The 17382-nt window shown below is 44.9% G+C and overlaps 20 non-coding genes across 20 annotated transcripts; all 20 read right to left on the reverse strand.

Moving 5' to 3' along the window:
- Positions 1 to 142: 142 nt before the first annotated feature.
- Positions 143 to 213, reverse strand: trnag-gcc (transfer RNA glycine (anticodon GCC)). The gene has a single exon. It is a non-coding gene; the product is annotated as a tRNA-Gly (tRNA).
- A 204-nt stretch (positions 214 to 417) lies between these two features.
- Positions 418 to 488, reverse strand: trnag-gcc (transfer RNA glycine (anticodon GCC)). The gene has a single exon. It is a non-coding gene; the product is annotated as a tRNA-Gly (tRNA).
- A 1493-nt stretch (positions 489 to 1981) lies between these two features.
- trnag-gcc (transfer RNA glycine (anticodon GCC)) lies at positions 1982 to 2052 on the reverse strand. The gene has a single exon. It is a non-coding gene; the product is annotated as a tRNA-Gly (tRNA).
- Positions 2053 to 4173: 2121 nt separating this feature from the next.
- trnag-gcc (transfer RNA glycine (anticodon GCC)) lies at positions 4174 to 4244 on the reverse strand. The gene has a single exon. It is a non-coding gene; the product is annotated as a tRNA-Gly (tRNA).
- A 660-nt stretch (positions 4245 to 4904) lies between these two features.
- trnag-gcc (transfer RNA glycine (anticodon GCC)) lies at positions 4905 to 4975 on the reverse strand. Its single transcript has one exon. It is a non-coding gene; the product is annotated as a tRNA-Gly (tRNA).
- Positions 4976 to 5191: 216 nt separating this feature from the next.
- Positions 5192 to 5262, reverse strand: trnag-gcc (transfer RNA glycine (anticodon GCC)). The gene has a single exon. It is a non-coding gene; the product is annotated as a tRNA-Gly (tRNA).
- Positions 5263 to 5466: 204 nt separating this feature from the next.
- Positions 5467 to 5537, reverse strand: trnag-gcc (transfer RNA glycine (anticodon GCC)). Its single transcript has one exon. It is a non-coding gene; the product is annotated as a tRNA-Gly (tRNA).
- A 1036-nt stretch (positions 5538 to 6573) lies between these two features.
- Positions 6574 to 6644, reverse strand: trnag-gcc (transfer RNA glycine (anticodon GCC)). Its single transcript has one exon. It is a non-coding gene; the product is annotated as a tRNA-Gly (tRNA).
- Positions 6645 to 8242: 1598 nt separating this feature from the next.
- On the reverse strand, positions 8243 to 8313 carry trnag-gcc (transfer RNA glycine (anticodon GCC)). Its single transcript has one exon. It is a non-coding gene; the product is annotated as a tRNA-Gly (tRNA).
- Positions 8314 to 8986: 673 nt separating this feature from the next.
- On the reverse strand, positions 8987 to 9057 carry trnag-gcc (transfer RNA glycine (anticodon GCC)). Its single transcript has one exon. It is a non-coding gene; the product is annotated as a tRNA-Gly (tRNA).
- Positions 9058 to 9273: 216 nt separating this feature from the next.
- On the reverse strand, positions 9274 to 9344 carry trnag-gcc (transfer RNA glycine (anticodon GCC)). Its single transcript has one exon. It is a non-coding gene; the product is annotated as a tRNA-Gly (tRNA).
- A 204-nt stretch (positions 9345 to 9548) lies between these two features.
- On the reverse strand, positions 9549 to 9619 carry trnag-gcc (transfer RNA glycine (anticodon GCC)). Its single transcript has one exon. It is a non-coding gene; the product is annotated as a tRNA-Gly (tRNA).
- A 1311-nt stretch (positions 9620 to 10930) lies between these two features.
- On the reverse strand, positions 10931 to 11001 carry trnag-gcc (transfer RNA glycine (anticodon GCC)). The gene has a single exon. It is a non-coding gene; the product is annotated as a tRNA-Gly (tRNA).
- A 503-nt stretch (positions 11002 to 11504) lies between these two features.
- On the reverse strand, positions 11505 to 11575 carry trnag-gcc (transfer RNA glycine (anticodon GCC)). The gene has a single exon. It is a non-coding gene; the product is annotated as a tRNA-Gly (tRNA).
- Positions 11576 to 12052: 477 nt separating this feature from the next.
- Positions 12053 to 12123, reverse strand: trnas-gcu (transfer RNA serine (anticodon GCU)). Its single transcript has one exon. It is a non-coding gene; the product is annotated as a tRNA-Ser (tRNA).
- Positions 12124 to 12327: 204 nt separating this feature from the next.
- On the reverse strand, positions 12328 to 12398 carry trnag-gcc (transfer RNA glycine (anticodon GCC)). The gene has a single exon. It is a non-coding gene; the product is annotated as a tRNA-Gly (tRNA).
- A 1220-nt stretch (positions 12399 to 13618) lies between these two features.
- trnag-gcc (transfer RNA glycine (anticodon GCC)) lies at positions 13619 to 13689 on the reverse strand. The gene has a single exon. It is a non-coding gene; the product is annotated as a tRNA-Gly (tRNA).
- A 750-nt stretch (positions 13690 to 14439) lies between these two features.
- On the reverse strand, positions 14440 to 14510 carry trnas-gcu (transfer RNA serine (anticodon GCU)). Its single transcript has one exon. It is a non-coding gene; the product is annotated as a tRNA-Ser (tRNA).
- Positions 14511 to 15458: 948 nt separating this feature from the next.
- Positions 15459 to 15529, reverse strand: trnag-gcc (transfer RNA glycine (anticodon GCC)). The gene has a single exon. It is a non-coding gene; the product is annotated as a tRNA-Gly (tRNA).
- Positions 15530 to 16747: 1218 nt separating this feature from the next.
- trnag-gcc (transfer RNA glycine (anticodon GCC)) lies at positions 16748 to 16818 on the reverse strand. The gene has a single exon. It is a non-coding gene; the product is annotated as a tRNA-Gly (tRNA).
- Positions 16819 to 17382: the final 564 nt, after the last annotated feature.

Consider the following 17382-nt stretch of genomic DNA (forward strand, 5'->3'; position numbering starts at 1 on the left):
GTTTTGAAATGTTGACTTTCATGAAATCAAGTCAAACATATCAAAACAGGAAAGCAGATTAAAAGCAGCTGACCACACTTCATCCAAAAAGACTACCTCGTGGAGCATTCTTACAAAGCTGTCATGAAGGAGCAGCCTCACTTGCATTGGCCGGGAATCGGACCCGGGTCTCCCGCGTGGCAGGCGAGAATTCTACCACTGAACCACCAATGCTTGTCCTTTAGGGCTAGTTTAGAAGCCCTACCTGCCGAACTCACCACACAACGTTTTCAATCGTTTTAAAATGTTGACTTTCCTGAAATCAAGTCAAACATATCAAAACAGGAAAGCAAATTAAAAGCAGCTGACCACACTTCATCCAAAAAGAATACCTTGTGGAGCATTCTAACAAAGCTGTAATGAAGGAGCAGCCTCAATTGCATTGGCCGGGAATCGGACCCGGGTCTCCCGCGTGGCAGGCGAGAATTCTACCACTGAACCACCAATGCTTGTCTGTTAGGGCTAGTTTAGAAGCCCTACCTGCCGAACTCACCACACGTTTTTAAGCGTAGCCAGAACACAGGTTTTGAAATGTTGACTTTCATGAAATCAAGTCAAACATATCAAAACAGGAAAGCAGATTAAAAGCAGCTGACCACACTTCATCCAAAAAGACTACCTCGTGGAGCATTCTTACAAAGCTGTCATGAAGGAGCAGCCTCAATTGCATTGGCCGGGAATCGGAACGGGTCTCCCGCGTGGCAGGCAAGAATTCTACCGCTGAACCACCAATGCTTGTCTGTTGGGGCTAGTTTAGAAGCCCTACCTGCCGAACTCACCACACAACGATTTTAATCGTTTTAAAATGTTGACTTTCATGAAATCAAGTCAAACATATCAAAGCAGGAAAGCAGATTAAAAGCAGCTGACCACACTTCATCCAAAATGACTACCTCGTGGACCATTCTTACAAAGATGTAATGAAGGAGCAGCCTCAATTGCATTGGCCGGGAATCGGACCCGGGTCTCCCGAACACAAGTTTTGAAATGTTGACTTTCATGAAATCAAGTCAAACATATCAAAACAGGAAAGCAGATTAAAAGCAGCTGACCACACTTCATCCAAAATGACTACCTCGTGGAGCATTCTTACAAAGCTGTAATGAAGGAGCAGCCTCAATTGCATTGGCCGGGAATCGGACCCGGGTCTCCCGAAAACAAGTTTTGAAATGTTGACTTTCATGAAATCAAGTCAAACATATCAAAACAGGAAAGCAGATTAAAAGCAGCTGACCACACTTCATCCAAAAAGACTACCTCATGGAGCATTCTTAAAAAGCTGTCATAAAGGAGCAGCCTCAATTGCATTGGCCGGGAATCGGACCCGGGTCTACCGCGTGGCAGGCGAGAATTCTACCACTGAACCACCAATGCTTGTCTGTTAGGGCTAGTTTAGAAGCCCTACCTGCCGAACTCACCACACAACGATTTTAATCGTTTTAAAATGTTGACTTTCATGAAATCAAGTCAAACATATCAAAGCAGGAAAGCAGATTAAAAGCAGCTGACCACACTTCATCCAAAATGACTACCTCGTGGAGCATTCTTACAAAGCTGTAATGAAGGAGCAGCCTCAATTGCATTGGCCGGGAATCGTACCCGGGTCTCCCGAACACAAGTTTTGAAATGTTGACTTTCATGAAATCAAGTCAATCATATCAAAACAGGAAAGCAGATTAAAAGCAGCTGACCACACTTCATCCAAAATGACTACCTCGTGGAGCATTCTTACAAAGCTGTAATGAAGGAGCAGCCTCAATTGCATTGGCCGGGAATCGGACCCGGGTCTCCCGAACACAAGTTTTGAAATGTTGACTTTCATGAAATCAAGTCAAACATATCAAAACAGGAAAGCAGATTAAAAGCAGCTGACCACACTTCATCCAAAAAGACTACCTCGTGGAGCATTCTTTCAAAGCTGTCATGAAGGAGCAGCCTCACTTGCATTGGCCGGGAATCGGACCCGGGTCTCCCGCGTGGCAGGCGAGAATTCTACCACTGAACCACCAATGCTTGTCCGTTAGGGCTAGTTTAGAAGCCCAACCTGCCGAACTCACCACACAACGTTTTTAATCGTTTTAAAATGTTGACTTTCCTGAAATCAAGTCAAACATATCAAAACAGGAAAGCAGATTAAAAGCAGCTGACCACACTTCATCCAAAAAGACTACCTCATGGAGCATTCTTACAAAGCTGTCATAAAGGAGCAGCCTCAATTGCATTGGCAGGGAATCGGACCCGGGTCTCCCGCGTGGCAGGCGAGAATTCTACCACTGAACCACCAATGCTTGTCTGTTAGGGCTAGTTTAGAAGCCCTACCTGCCGAACTCACCACGCAACGATTTTAATCGTTTTAAAATGTTGACTTTCATGAAATCAAGTCAAACATATCAAAGCAGGAAAGCAGATTAAAAGCAGCTGACCACACTTCATCCAAAATGACTACCTCGTAGAGCATTCTTACAAAGCTGTAATGAAGGAGCAGCCTCAATTGCATTGGCCGGGAATCGTACCCTGGTCTCCCGAACACAAGTTTTGAAATGTTGACTTTCATGAAATCAAGTCAAACATATCAAAACAGGAAAGCAGATTAAAAGCAGCTGACCACACTTCATCCAAAATGACTACCTCGTGGAGCATTCTTACAAAGCTGTAATGAAGGAGCAGCCTCCATTGCATTGGCCGGGAATCGGACCCGGGTCTCCCGAACACAAGTTTTGAAATGTTGACTTTCATGAAATCAAGTCAAACATATCAAAACAGGAAAGCAGATTAAAAGCAGCTGACCACACTTCATCCAAAAAGACTACCTCATGGAGCATTCTTACAAAGCTGTCATAAAGGAGCAGCCTCAATTGCATTGGCCAGATATCGGACCCGGGTCTCCCGCGTGGCAGGCGAGAATTCTACCACTGAACCACCAATGCTTGTCTGTTAGGGCTAGTTTAGAAGCCCTACCTGCCGAACTCACCACACAACGATTTTAATCGTTTTAAAATGTTGACTTTCATGAAATCAAGTCAAACATATCAAAGCAGGAAAGCAGATTAAAAGCAGCTGACCACACTTCATCCAAAATGACTACCTCGTGGAGCATTCTTACAAAGCTGTAATGAAGGAGCAGCCTCAATTGCATTGGCCGGGAATCGTACCCGGGTCTCCCGAACACAAGTTTTGAAATGTTGACTTTCATGAAATCAAGTCAATCATATCAAAACAGGAAAGCAGATTAAAAGCAGCTGACCACACTTCATCCAAAATGACTACCTCGTGGAGCATTCTTACAAAGCTGTAATGAAGGAGCAGCCTCCATTGCATTGGCCGGGAATCGGACCCGGGTCTCCCGAACACAAGTTTTGAAATGTTGACTTTCATGAAATCAAGTCAAACATATCAAAACAGGAAAGCAGATTAAAAGCAGCTGACCACACTTCATCCAAAAAGACTACCTCATGGAGCATTCTTACAAAGCTGTCATAAAGGAGCAGCCTCAATTGCATTGGCCAGATATCGGACCCGGGTCTCCCGCGTGGCAGGCGAGAATTCTACCACTGAACCACCAATGCTTGTCTGTTAGGGCTAGTTTAGAAGCCCTACCTGCCGAACTCACCACACAACGATTTTAATCGTTTTAAAATGTTGACTTTCATGAAATCAAGTCAAACATATCAAAGCAGGAAAGCAGATTAAAAGCAGCTGACCACACTTCATCCAAAATGACTACCTCGTGGAGCATTCTTACAAAGCTGTAATGAAGGAGCAGCCTCAATTGCATTGGCCGGGAATCGTACCCGGGTCTCCCGAACACAAGTTTTGAAATGTTGACTTTCATGAAATCAAGTCAAACATATCAAAGCAGGAAAGCAGATTAAAAGCAGCTGACCACACTTCATCCAAAATGACTACCTCGTGGAGCATTCTTACAAAGCTGTAATGAAGGAGCAGCCTCAATTGCATTGGCCGGGAATCGGACCCGGGTCTCCCGAACACAAGTTTTGAAATGTTGACTTTCATGAAATCAAGTCGAACATATCAAAACAGGAAAGCAGATTAAAAGCAGCTGACCACACTTCATCCAAAAAGACTACCTCATGGAGCATTCTTACAAAGCTGTCATAAAGGAGCAGCCTCAATTGCATTGGCCGGGAATCGGACCCGGGTCTCCCGCGTGGCAGGCGAGAATTCTACCACTGAACCACCAATGCTTGTCTGTTAGGGCTAGTTTAGAAGCCCTACCTGCCGAACTCACCACACAACGTTTTTAATGGTTTTAAAATGTTGACTTTCCTGAAATCAAGTCAAACATATCAAAACAGGAAAGCAGATTAAAAGCAGCTGACCACACTTCATCCAAAATGACTACCTCGTGGAGCATTCTTACAAAGCTGTAATGAAGGAGCAGCCTCAATTGCATTGGCCGGGAATCGGACCCGGGTCTCCCGAACACAAGTTTTGAAATGTTGACTTTCATGAAATCAAGTCAAACATATCAAAACAGGAAAGCAGATTAAAAGCAGCTGACCACACTTCATCCAAAAAGTCTACCTCGTGGAGCATTCTTACAAAGCTGTCATGAAGGAGCAGCCTCAATTGCATTGGCCGGGAATCGGACCGGGTCTCCCGTGTGGCAGGCAAGAATTCTACCGCTGAACCACCAATGCTTGTCTGTTGGGGCTAGTTTAGAAGCCCTACCTGCCGAACTCACCACACAACGATTTTAATCGTTTTAAAATGTTGACTTTCATGAAATCAAGTCAAACATATCAAAACAGGAAAGCAGATTAAAAGCAGCTGACCACACTTCATCCAAAAAGACTACCTTATGGAGCATTCTTACAAATCTGTCATAAAGGAGCAGCCTCAATTGCATTGGCCGGGAATCGGACCCGGGTCTCCCGCGTGGCAGGCGAGAATTCTACCACTGAACCACCAATGCTTGTCTGTTAGGGCTAGTTTAGAAGCCCTACCTGCCGAACTCACCACACGTTTTTAAGCGTAGCCAGAACACAAGTTTTGAAATGTTGACTTTCATGAAATCAAGTCAAACATATCAAAACAGGAAAGCAGATTAAAAGCAGCTGACCACACTTCATCCAAAAAGACTACCTCGTGGAGCATTCTTACAAAGCTGTCATGAAGGAGCAGCCTCACTTGCATTGGCCGGGAATCGGACCCGGGTCTCCCGCGTGGCAGGCGAGAATTCTACCACTGAACCACCAATGCTTGTCCGTTAGGGCTAGTTTAGAAGCCCTACCTGCCGAACTCACCACACAACGTTTTCAATCGTTTTAAAATGTTGACTTTCCTGAAATCAAGTCAAACATATCAAAACAGGAAAGCAAATTAAAAGCAGCTGACCACACTTCATCCAAAAAGAATACCTTGTGGAGCATTCTTACAAAGCTGTAATGAAGAAGCAGCCTCAATTGCATTGGCCGGGAATCGAACCCGGGTCTCCCGCGTGGCAGGCGAGAATTCTACCACTGAACCACCAATGCTTGTCTGTTAGGGCTAGTTTAGAAGCCCTACCTGCCGAACTTACCACACGTTTTTAAGCGTAGCCAGAACACAAGTTTTGAAATGTTGACTTTCCTGAAATCAAGTCAAACATATCAAAACAGGAAAGCATATTAAAAGCAGCTGACCACACTTTATCCAAAAAGACTACCTCGTGGAGCATTCTTACAAAGCTGTCATGAAGGAGCAGCCTCAATTGCATTGGCCGGGAATCGGACCCGGGTCTCCCGAACACAAGTTTTGAAATGTTGACTTTCATGAAATCAAGTCAAACATATCAAAACAGGAAAGCAGATTAAAAGCAGCTGACCACACTTCATCCAAAATGACTATCTTGTGGAGCATTCTTACAAAGCTGTAATGAAGGAGCAGCCTCAATTGCATTGGCCGGGAATCGGACCGGGTCTCCCGCGTGGCAGGCAAGAATTCTACCGCTGAACCACCAATGCTTATCTGTTGGGGCTAGTTTAGAAGCCCTACCTGCCGAATTCACCACACAACGTTTTTAATCGTTTTAAAATGTTGACTTTCATGAAATCAAGTCAAACATATCAAAGCAGGAAAGCAGATTAAAAGCAGCTGACCACACTTCATCCAAAATGACTACCTCGTGGAGCATTTTTACAAAGCTGTAATGAAGGAGCAGCCTCAATTGCATTGGCCGGGAATCGTACCCTGGTCTCCCGAACACAAGTTTTGAAATGTTGACTTTCATGAAATCAAGTCAAACATATCAAAACAGGAAAGCAGATTAAAAGCAGCTGACCACACTTCATCCAAAATGACTACCTCGTGGAGCATTCTTACAAAGCTGTAATGAAGGAGCAGCCTCAATTGCATTGGCCGGGAATCGGACCCGGGTCTCCCGAACACAAGTTTTGAAATGTTGACTTTCATGAAATCAGGTCAAACATATCAAAACAGGAAAGCAGATTAAAAGCAGCTGACCACACTTCATCCAAAAAGACTACCTCATGGAGCATTCTTACAAAGCTGTCATAAAGGAGCAGCCTCAATTGCATTGGCCGGGAATCGGACCCGGGTCTCCCGCGTGGCAGGCGAGAATTCTACCACTGAACCACCAATGCTTGTCTGTTAGGGCTAGTTTAGAAGCCCTACCTGCCGAACTCACCACACAACGATTTTAATCGTTTTAAAATGTCGACTTTCATGAAATCAAGTCAAACATATCAAAGCAGGAAAGCAGATTAAAAGCAGCTGACCACACTTCATCCAAAATGACTACCTCGTGGAGCATTCCTACAAAGCTGTAATGAAGGAGCAGCCTCAATTGCATTGGCCGGGAATCGGACCCGGGTCTCCCGAACACAAGTTTTGAAATGTTGACTTTCATGAAATCAAGTCAAACATATCAAAACAGGAAAGCAGATTAAAAGCAGCTGACCACACTTCATCCAAAAAGACTACCTCATGGAGCATTCTTACAAAGCTGTCATAAAGGAGCAGCCTCAATTGCATTGGCCAATTTCGGACCCGGGTCTCCCGCGTGGCAGGCGAGAATTCTACCACTGAACCACCAATGCTTGTCTGTTAGGGCTAGTTTAGAAGCCCTACCTGCCGAACTCACCACACAACGTTTTTAATGGTTTTAAAATGTTGACTTTCCTGAAATCAAGTCAAACATATCAAAACAGGAAAGCAGATTAAAAGCAGCTGACCACACTTCATCCAAAAAGACTACCTCATGGAGCATTCTTACAAAGCTGTCATGAAGGAGCAGCCTCACTTGCATTGGCCGGGAATCGGACCCGGGGCTCCCGCGTGGCAGGCGAGAATTCTACCACTGAACCACCAATGCCTGTCTGTTAGGGCTAGTTTAGAAGCCTTACCTGCCGAACTCACCACACGTTTTTAAGCGTAGCCAGAACACAAGTTTTGAAATGTTGACTTTCATGAAATCAAGTCAAACATATCAAAAAAGGAAAGCAGATTAAAAGCAGCTGACCACACTTCATCCAAAATGACTACCTCGTGGAGCATTCTTACAAAGCTGTAATGAAGGAGCAGCCTCAATTGCATTGGCCGGGAATCGGACCCGGGTCTCCCGAACACAAGTTTTGAAATGTTGACTTTCATGAAATCAAGTCAAACATATCAAAAAAGGAAAGCAGATTAAAAGCAGCTGACCACACTTCATCCAAAATGACTACCTCGTGGAGCATTCTTACAAAGCTGTAATGAAGGAGCAGCCTCAATTGCATTGGCCGGGAATCGGACCCGGGTCTCCCGAACACAAGTTTTAAAATGTTGACTTTCCTGAAATCAAGTCAAACATATCAAAACAGGAAAGCAGATTAAAAGCAGCTGACCACACTTCATCCAAAAAGACTACCTCATGGAGCATTCTTACTAAGCTGTCATAAAGGAGCAGCCTCAATTGCATTGGCCGGGAATCGGACCCGGGTCTCCCGCGCGGCAGGCGAGAATTCTACCACTGAACCACCAATGCCTGTCTGTTAGGGCTAGTTTAGAAGCCTTCCCTGCCGAACTCACCACACGTTTTTAAGCGTAGCCAGAACACAAGTTTTGAAATGTTGACTTTCATGAAATCAAGTCAAACATATCAAAACAGGAAAGCAGATTAAAAGCAGCTGACCACACTTCATCCAAAAAGACTACCTCATGGAGCATTCTTACTAAGCTGTCATAAAGGAGCAGCCTCAATTGCATTGGCCGGGAATCGGACCCGGGTCTCCCGCGTGGCAGGCGAGAATTCTACCACTGAACCACCAATGCCTGTCTGTTAGGGCTAGTTTAGAAGCCTTACCTGCCGAACTCACCACACGCTTTTAAGCGTAGCCAGAACACAAGTTTTGAAATATTGACTTTCATGAAATCAAGTCAAACATATCAAAAAAGGAAAGCAGATTAAAAGCAGCTGACCACACTTCATCCAAAATGACTACCTCGTGGAGCATTCTTACAAAGCTGTAATGAAGGAGCAGCCTCAATTGCATTGGCCGGGAATCGGACCCGGGTCTCCCGAACACAAGTTTTGAAATGTTGACTTTCATGAAATCAAGTCAAACATATCAAAACAGGAAAGCAGATTAAAAGCAGCTGACCACACTTCATCCAAAATGACTACCTCGTGGAGCATTCTTACAATGCTGTAGTGAAGGAGCAGCCTCAATTGCATTGGCCGGGAATCGGATGCAGGTCTCCCGCGTGGCAGGCGAGAATTCTACCACTGAACCACCAATGCTTGTCTGTTAGGGCTAGTTTAGAAGCCCTACCTGCCGAACTCACCACACAACGTTTTTAATCGTTTTAAAATGTTGACTTTCCTGAAATCAAGTCAAACATATCAAAACAGGAAAGCAGATTAAAAGCAGCTGACCACACTTCATCCAAAAAGACTACCTCATGGAGCATTCTTACTAAGCTGTCATAAAGGAGCAGCCTCAATTGCATTGGCCGGGAATCGGACCCGGGTCTCCCGCGTGGCAGGCGAGAATTCTACCACTGAACCACCAATGCCTGTCTGTTAGGGCTAGTTTAGAAGCCCTACCTGCCGAACTCACCACACGTTTTTAAGCGTAGCCAGAACACAAGTTTTGAAATGTTGACTTTCATGAAATCAAGTCAAACATTTCAAAACAGGAAAGCAGATTAAAAGCAGCTGACCACACTTCATCCAAAAAGACTACCTCGTGGAGCATTCTTACAAAGCTGTCATGAAGGAGCAGCCTCACTTGCATTGGCCGGGAATCGGACCCGGGTCTCCCGCGTGGCAGGCGAGAATTCTACCACTGAACCACCAATGCTTGTCCGTTAGGGCTAGTTTAGAAGCCCTACCTGCCGAACTCACCACACAACGTTTTCAATCGTTTTAAAATGTTGACATTCCTGAAATCAAGTCAAACATATCAAAACAGGAAAGCAAATTAAAAGCAGCTGACCACACTTCATCCAAAAAGAATACCTTGTGGAGCATTCTTACAAAGCTGTAATGAAGGAGCAGCCTCAATTGCATTGGCCGGGAATCGGACCCGGGTCTCCCGCGTGGCAGGCGAGAATTCTACCACTGAACCACCAATGCTTGTCTGTTAGGGCTAGTTTAGAAGCCCTACCTGACGAACTCACCACACGTTTTTAAGCGTAGCCAGAACACAAGTTTTGAAATGTTGACTTTCATGAAATCAAGTCAAACATATCAAAACAGGAAAGCAGATTAAAAGCAGCTGACCACACTTCATCCAAAAAGACTACCTCGTGGAGCATTCTTACAAAGCTGTCATGAAGGAGCAGCCTCAATTGCATTGGCCGGGAATCGGACCGGGTCTCCCGCGTGGCAGGCAAGAATTCTACCGCTGAACCACCAATGCTTGTCTGTTGGGGCTAGTTTAGAAGCCCTACCTGCCGAACTCACCACACAACGATTTTAATCGTTTTAAAATGTTGACTTTCATGAAATCAAGTCAAACATATCAAAACAGGAAAGCAGATTAAAAGCAGCTGACCACACTTCATCCAAAATGACTACCTCGTGGAGCATTCTTACAAAGCTGTAATGAAGGAGCAGCCTCAATTGCATTGGCCGGGAATCGGACCCGGGTCTCCCGAACACAAGTTTTGAAATGTTGACTTTCATGAAATCAAGTCAATCATATCAAAACAGGAAAGCAGATTAAAAGCAGCTGACCACACTTCATCCAAAATGACTACCTCGTGGAGCATTCTTACAAAGATGTAATGAAGGAGCAGCCTCAATTGCATTGGCCGGGAATCGGACCCGGGTCTCCCGAACACAAGTTTTGAAATGTTGACTTTCATGAAATCAAGTCAAACATATCAAAACAGGAAAGCAGATTAAAAGCAGCTGACCACACTTCATCCAAAAAGACTACCTCATGGAGCATTCTTACAAAGCTGTAATGAAGGAGCAGCCTCAATTGCATTGGCCGGGAATCGGACCCGGGTCTCCCGAACACAAGTTTTGAAATGTTGACTTTCATGAAATCAAGTCAAACATATCAAAACAGGAAAGCAGATTAAAAGCAGCTGACCACACTTCATCCAAAAAGACTACCTCATGGAGCATTCTTACAAAGCTGTCATAAAGGAGCAGCCTCAATTGCATTGGCCGGGAATTGGACCCGGGTCTCCCGCGTGGCAGGCGAGAATTCTACCACTGAACCACCAATGCTTGTTTGTTAGGGCTAGTTTAGAAGCCCTACCTGCCGAACTCACCACACAACGTTTTTAATGGTTTTAAAATGTTGACTTTCCTGAAATCAAGTCAAACATATCAAAATAGGAAAGCAGATTAAAAGCAGCTGACCACACTTCATCCAAAAAGACTACCTCGTGGAGCATTCTTACAAAGCTGTAATGAAGGAGCAGCCTCAATTGCATTGGCCGGGAATCGGACCCGGGTCTCCCGCGTGGCAGGCGAGAATTCTACCACTGAACCACCAATGCTTGTCTGTTAGGGCTAGTTTAGAAGCCCTACCTGCCGAACTCACCACACGTTTTTAAGCGTAGCCAGAACACAAGTTTTGAAATGTTGACTTTCATGAAATCAAGTCAAACATATCAAAACAGGAAAGCAGATTAAAAGCAGCTGACCACACTTCATCCAAAAAGACCACCTCATGGAGCAATCTTACAAAGCTGTCATGAAGGAGCAGCCTCAATTGTATTGGCCGGGAATCGGACCCGTGTCTCCCGCGTGGCAGGTGAGAATTCTACCACTGAACCACCAATGCTTGTCTGTTAGGGCTAGTTTAGAAGCCCTACCTGCCGAACTCACCACACGTTTTTAAGCGTAGCCAGAACACAAGTTTTGAAATGTTGACTTTCATGAAATCAAGTCAAACATATCAAAACAGGAAAGCAGATTAAAAGCAGCTGACCACACTTCATCCAAAAAGACTACCTCGTGGAGCATTCTTACAAAGCTGTCATGAAGGAGCAGCCCCAATTGCATTGGCCGGGAATCGGACCCGGGTCTCCCGCGTGGCAGGCGAGAATTCTACCACTGAACCACCAATGCTTGTCTGTTAGGCTTAGTTTAGAAGCCCTACCTGCCGAACTCACCACACAACGTTTTTAATCGTTTTAAAATGTTGACTTTCATGAAATCAAGTCAAACATATCAAAACAGGAAAGCAGATTAAAAGCAGCTGACCACACTTCATCCAAAATGACTACCTCGTGGAGCATTCTTACAGAACTGTAATGAAGGAGCAGCCTAAATTGCTTTGGCCGGGAATCGGACCCGGGTCTCCCGCGTGGCAGGCGAGAATTCTACCACTGAACCACCAATGCTTGTCTGTTAGGGCTAGTTTAGAAGCCCAACCTGCCGAACTCACCACACAACGTTTTTAATCGTTTTAAAATGTTTACTTTCATGAAATCAAGTCAAACATATCAAAACAGGAAAGCAGATTAAAAGCAGCTGACCACACTTCATCCAAAGACTACCTTGTGGAGCATTCTTACAAAGCTGTCATGAAGGTGCAGCCTCAATTGCATTGGCCGGGAATCGGACCCGGGTCTCCCGCGTAGCAGGCGAGAATTCTACCAATGAACCACCAATGCTTGTCTGTTAGGGCTAGTTTAGAAGCCCTACCTGACGAACTCACCACACCACGTTTTTAATCGTTTTAAAATGTTGACTTTCCTGAAATCAAGTCAAACATATCAAAACAGGAAAGCAGATTAAAAGCAGCTGACCACACTTCATCCAAAATGACTACCTCGTGGAGCATTCTTACAAAGCTGTAATGAAGGAGCAGCCTCAATTGCATTGGCCGGGAATCGGACCCGGGTCTCCCGCGTGGCAGGCGAGAATTCTACCACTGAACCACCAATGCTTGTCTGTTAGGGCTAGTTTAGAAGCCCAACCTGCCGAACTCACCACACAACGTTTTTAATCGTTTTGAAATGTTGACTTTCATGAAATCAAGTCAAACATATCAAAACAGGAAAGGAGATTAAAAGCAGCTGACCACACTTCATCCAAAATGACTACCTCGTGGAGCATTCTTAGAAAGCTGTAATGAAGAAGCAGCCTAAATTGCTTTGGCCAGGAATCGGACCCGGGTCTCCCGCGCGGCAGGCGAGAATTCTACCACTGAACCACCAATGCTTGTCTGTTAGGGCTAGTTTAGAAGCCCAACCTGCCGAACTCACCACACAACGTTTTTAATCGTTTTAAAATGTTTACTTTCATGAAATCAAGTCAAACATATCAAAACAGGAAAGCAGATTAAAAGCAGCTGACCACACTTCATCCAAAATGACTACCTCGTGGAGCATTCTCACAAAGCTGTAATGAAGGAGCAGCCTCAATTGCATTGGCCGGGAATCGGATGCAGGTCTCCCGCGTGGCAGGCGAGAATTCTACCACTGAACCACCAATGCTTGTCTGTTAGGGCTAGTTTAGAAGCCCTACCTGTCGAACTCACCACACGTTTTTAATCGTTTTAAAATGTTGACTTTCATGAAATCAAGTCAAACATATCAAAACAGGAAAGCAGATTAAAAGCAGCTGACCACACTTCATCCAAAAAGACTACCTCATGGAGCATTCTTACAAAGCTGTCATGAAGGAGCAGCCTCAATTGCATTGGCCAGTAATCAGGCCCGGGTCTCCCGCGTGGCAGGCGAGAATTCTACCACTGAACCACCAATGCTTGTCTGTTAAGGTTAGTTTAGAAGCCCTACCTGCCGAACTCACCACACGTTTTTAATCGTAGCCGGAACACAAGTTTTGAAATGTTGACTTTCATGAAATCAAGTCAAACATATCAAAACAGGAAAGCAGATTAAAAGCAGCTCACCACACTTCATCCAAAATGACTACCTCGTGGAGCATTCTTACAAAGCTGTAATGAAGGAGCAGCCTCAATTGCATTGGCCGGGAATCGGACCCGGGTCTCCCGAACACAAGTTTTGAAATGTTGACTTTCATGAAATCAAGTCAAACATATCAAAACAGGAAAGCAGATTAAAAGCAGATGACCACACTTCATCCAAAATGACTACCTCGTGGAGCATTCTTACAAAGCTGTAATGAAGGAGCAGCCTCAATTGCATTGGCCGGGAATCGGACCCGGGTCTCCCGCGTGGCAGGCGAGAATTCTACCACTGAACCACCAATGCTTGTCTGTTAGGGCTAGTTTAGAAGCCCAACCTGCCGAACTCACCACACAACGTTTTTAATCGTTTTGAAATGTTGACTTTCATGAAATCAAGTCAAACATATCAAAACAGGAAAGCAGATTAAAAGCAGCTGACCACACTTCATCCAAAATGACTACCTCGTGGAGCATTCTTACAAAGCTGTAATGAAGGAGCAGCCTAAATTGCTTTGGCCGGGAATCAGACCCGGGTCTCCCGCGTGGCAGGGGAGAATTCTACCACTGAACCACCAATGCTTGTCTGTTAGGGCTAGTTTAGAAGCCCAACCTGCCGAACTCACCACACAACGTTTTTAATCGTTTTAAAATGTTTACTTTCATGAAATCAAGTCAAACATATCAAAACAGGAAAGCAGATTAAAAGCAGCTGACCACACTTCATCCAAAGACTACCTCGTGGAGCATTCTTACAAAGCTGTCATGAAGGTGCAGCCTCAATTGCATTGGCCGGGAATCGGACCCGGGTCTCCCCCGTAGCAGGCGAGAATTCTACCAATGAACCACCAATGCTTGTCTGTTAGGGCTAGTTTAGAAGCCCAACCTGCCGAACTCACCACACAACGTTTTTAATCGTTTTAAAATGTTTACTTTCATGAAATCAAGTCAAACATATCAAAACAGGAAAGCAGATTAAAAGCAGCTGACCACACTTCATCCAAAGACTACCTCGTGGAGCATTCTTACAAAGCTGTCATGAAGGTGCAGCCTCAATTGCATTGGCCGGGAATCGGACCCGGGTCTCCCGCGTAGCAGGCGAGAATTCTACCAATGAACCACCAATGCTTGTCTGTTAGGGCTAGTTTAGAAGCCCAACCTGCCGAACTCACCACACAATGTTTTTATTCGTTTTAAAATGTTTACTTTTATGAAATCAAGTCAAACATATCAAAACAGGAAAGCAGATTAAAAGCAGCTGACCACACTTCATCCAATACGACAACCTCGTGGAGCATTCTTACAAAGCTGTAATGAAGGAGCAGCCTCAATTGCATTGGCCGGGAATCGGACCCGGGTCTCCCGAACACAAGTTTTGAAATGTTGACTTTCATGAAATCAAGTCAAACATATCAAAACAGGATATCAGATTAAAAGCAGCTGACCACACTTCATCCAAAAACACTACCTCGTGGAGCATTCTTACAAAGCTGTAATGAAGGAGCAGCCTCAATTGCATTGGCCGGGAATCGGACCCGGGTCTCCCACGTGGCAGGTGAGAATTCTACCACTGAACCACCAATGCTTGTCTGTTAGGGCTAGTTTAGAAGCCCTACCTGCCGAACTCACCACACGTTTTTAAGGGTAGCCGGAACACAAGTTTTGAAATGTTGACTTTCATAAAATCAAGTCAAAGATATCAAACCAGGAAAGCAGATTAAAAGCAGCTGACCACACTTCATCCAAAAAGACTACCTCGTGGAGGATTCTTACAAAGCTGTCATGAAGGAGCAGCCTCACTTGCATTGGCCAGGAATCGGACCCGAGTCCCCCGCGTGGCAGGCGAGAATTCTACCACTGAACCACCAATGCTTGTCTGTTAGGGCTAGTTTAGAAGCCCTACCTGCCGAACTCACCACACAACGTTTTTAATTGTTTTAAAATGTTGACTTTCATGAAATCAAGTCAAACATATCAAAACAGGAAAGCAGATTAAAAGCAGCTGACCACACTTCATCCAAAATGACTACCTCGTGGAGCATTCTTACAAAGCTGTAATGAAGGAGCAGCCTCAATTGCATTGGCCGGGAATCGGACCCGGGTCTCCCGCGTGGCAGGCGAGAATTCTACCACTGAACCACCAATGCTTGTCTGTTAGGGCTAGTTTAGAAGCCCAACCTGCCGAACTCACCACACAACGTTTTTAATCGTTTTGAAATGTTGACTTTCATGAAATCAAGTCAAACATATCAAAACAGGAAAGCAGATTAAAAGCAGCCGACCACACTTCATCCAAAGACTACCTCGTGGAGCATTCTTACAAAGCTGTCATGAAGGTGCAGCCTCAATTGCATTGGCCGGGAATCGGACCCGGGTCTCCCGCGTAGCAGGTGAGAATTCTACCAATGAACCACCAATGCTTGTCTGTTAGGGCTAGTTTAGAAGCCCTACCTGACGAACTCACCACACAACGTTTTTAATCGTTTTAAAATGTTGACTTTCCTGAAATCAAGTCAAACATATCAAAACAGGAAAGCAGATTAAAAGCAGCTGACCACACTTCATCCAAAATGACTACCTCGTGGAGCATTCTCACAAAGCTGTAATGAAGGAGCAGCCTCAATTGCATTGGCCGGGAATCGGATGCAGGTCTCCCGCGTGGCAGGCGAGAATTCTACCACTGAACCACCAATGCTTGTCTGTTAGGGCTAGTTTAGAAGCCCTACCTGTCGAACTCACCACACGTTTTTAATCGTTTTAAAATGTTGACTTTCATGAAATCAAGTCAAACATATCAAAACAGGAAAGCAGATTAAAAGCAGCTGACCACACTTCATCCAAAAAGACTACCTCATGGAGCATTCTTACAAAGCTGTCATGAAGGAGCAGCCTCAATTGCATTGGCCAGTAATCAGGCCCGGGTCTCCCGCGTGGCAGGCGAGAATTCTACCACTGAACCACCAATGCTTGTCTGTTAAGGTTAGTTTAGAAGCCCTACCTGCCGAACTCACCACACGTTTTTAATCGTAGCCGGAACACAAGTTTTGAAATGTTGACTTTCATGAAATCAAGTCAAACATATCAAAACAGGAAAGCAGATTAAAAGCAGCTCACCACACTTCATCCAAAATGACTACCTCGTGGAGCATTCTTACAAAGCTGTAATGAAGGAGCAGCCTCAATTGCATTGGCCGGGAATCGGACCCGGGTCTCCCGAACACAAGTTTTGAAATGTTGACTTTCATGAAATCAAGTCAAACATATCAAAACAGGAAAGCAGATTAAAAGCAGATGACCACACTTCATCCAAAATGACTACCTCGTGGAGCATTCTTACAAAGCTGTAATGAAGGAGCAGCCTCAATTGCATTGGCCGGGAATCGGACCCGGGTCTCCCGCGTGGCAGGCGAGAATTCTACCACTGAACCACCAATGCTTGTCTGTTAGGGCTAGTTTAGAAGCCCAACCTGCCGAACTCACCACACAACGTTTTTAATCGTTTTGAAATGTTGACTTTCATGAAATCAAGTCAAACATATCAAAACAGGAAAGCAGATTAAAAGCAGCTGACCACACTTCATCCAAAATGACTACCTCGTGGAGCATTCTTACAAAGCTGTAATGAAGGAGCAGCCTAAATTGCTTTGGCCGGGAATCAGACCCGGGTCTCCCGCGTGGCAGGCGAGAATTCTACCACTGAACCACCAATGCTTGTCTGTTAGGGCTAGTTTAGAAGCCCAACCTGCCGAACTCACCACACAACGTTTTTAATCGTTTTAAAATGTTTACTTTCATGAAATCAAGTCAAACATATCAAAACAGGAAAGCAGATTAAAAGCAGCTGACCACACTTCATCCAAAGACTACCTCGTGGAGCATTCTTACAAAGCTGTCATGAAGGTGCAGCCTCAATTGCATTGGCCGGGAATCGGACCCGGGTCTCCCCCGTAGCAGGCGAGAATTCTACCAATGAACCACCAATGCTTGTCTGTTAGGGCTA

Source organism: Misgurnus anguillicaudatus, chromosome 9, assembly GCF_027580225.2.
Source record: "Misgurnus anguillicaudatus chromosome 9, ASM2758022v2, whole genome shotgun sequence".
Lineage (NCBI taxonomy): Eukaryota > Metazoa > Chordata > Actinopteri > Cypriniformes > Cobitidae > Misgurnus > Misgurnus anguillicaudatus.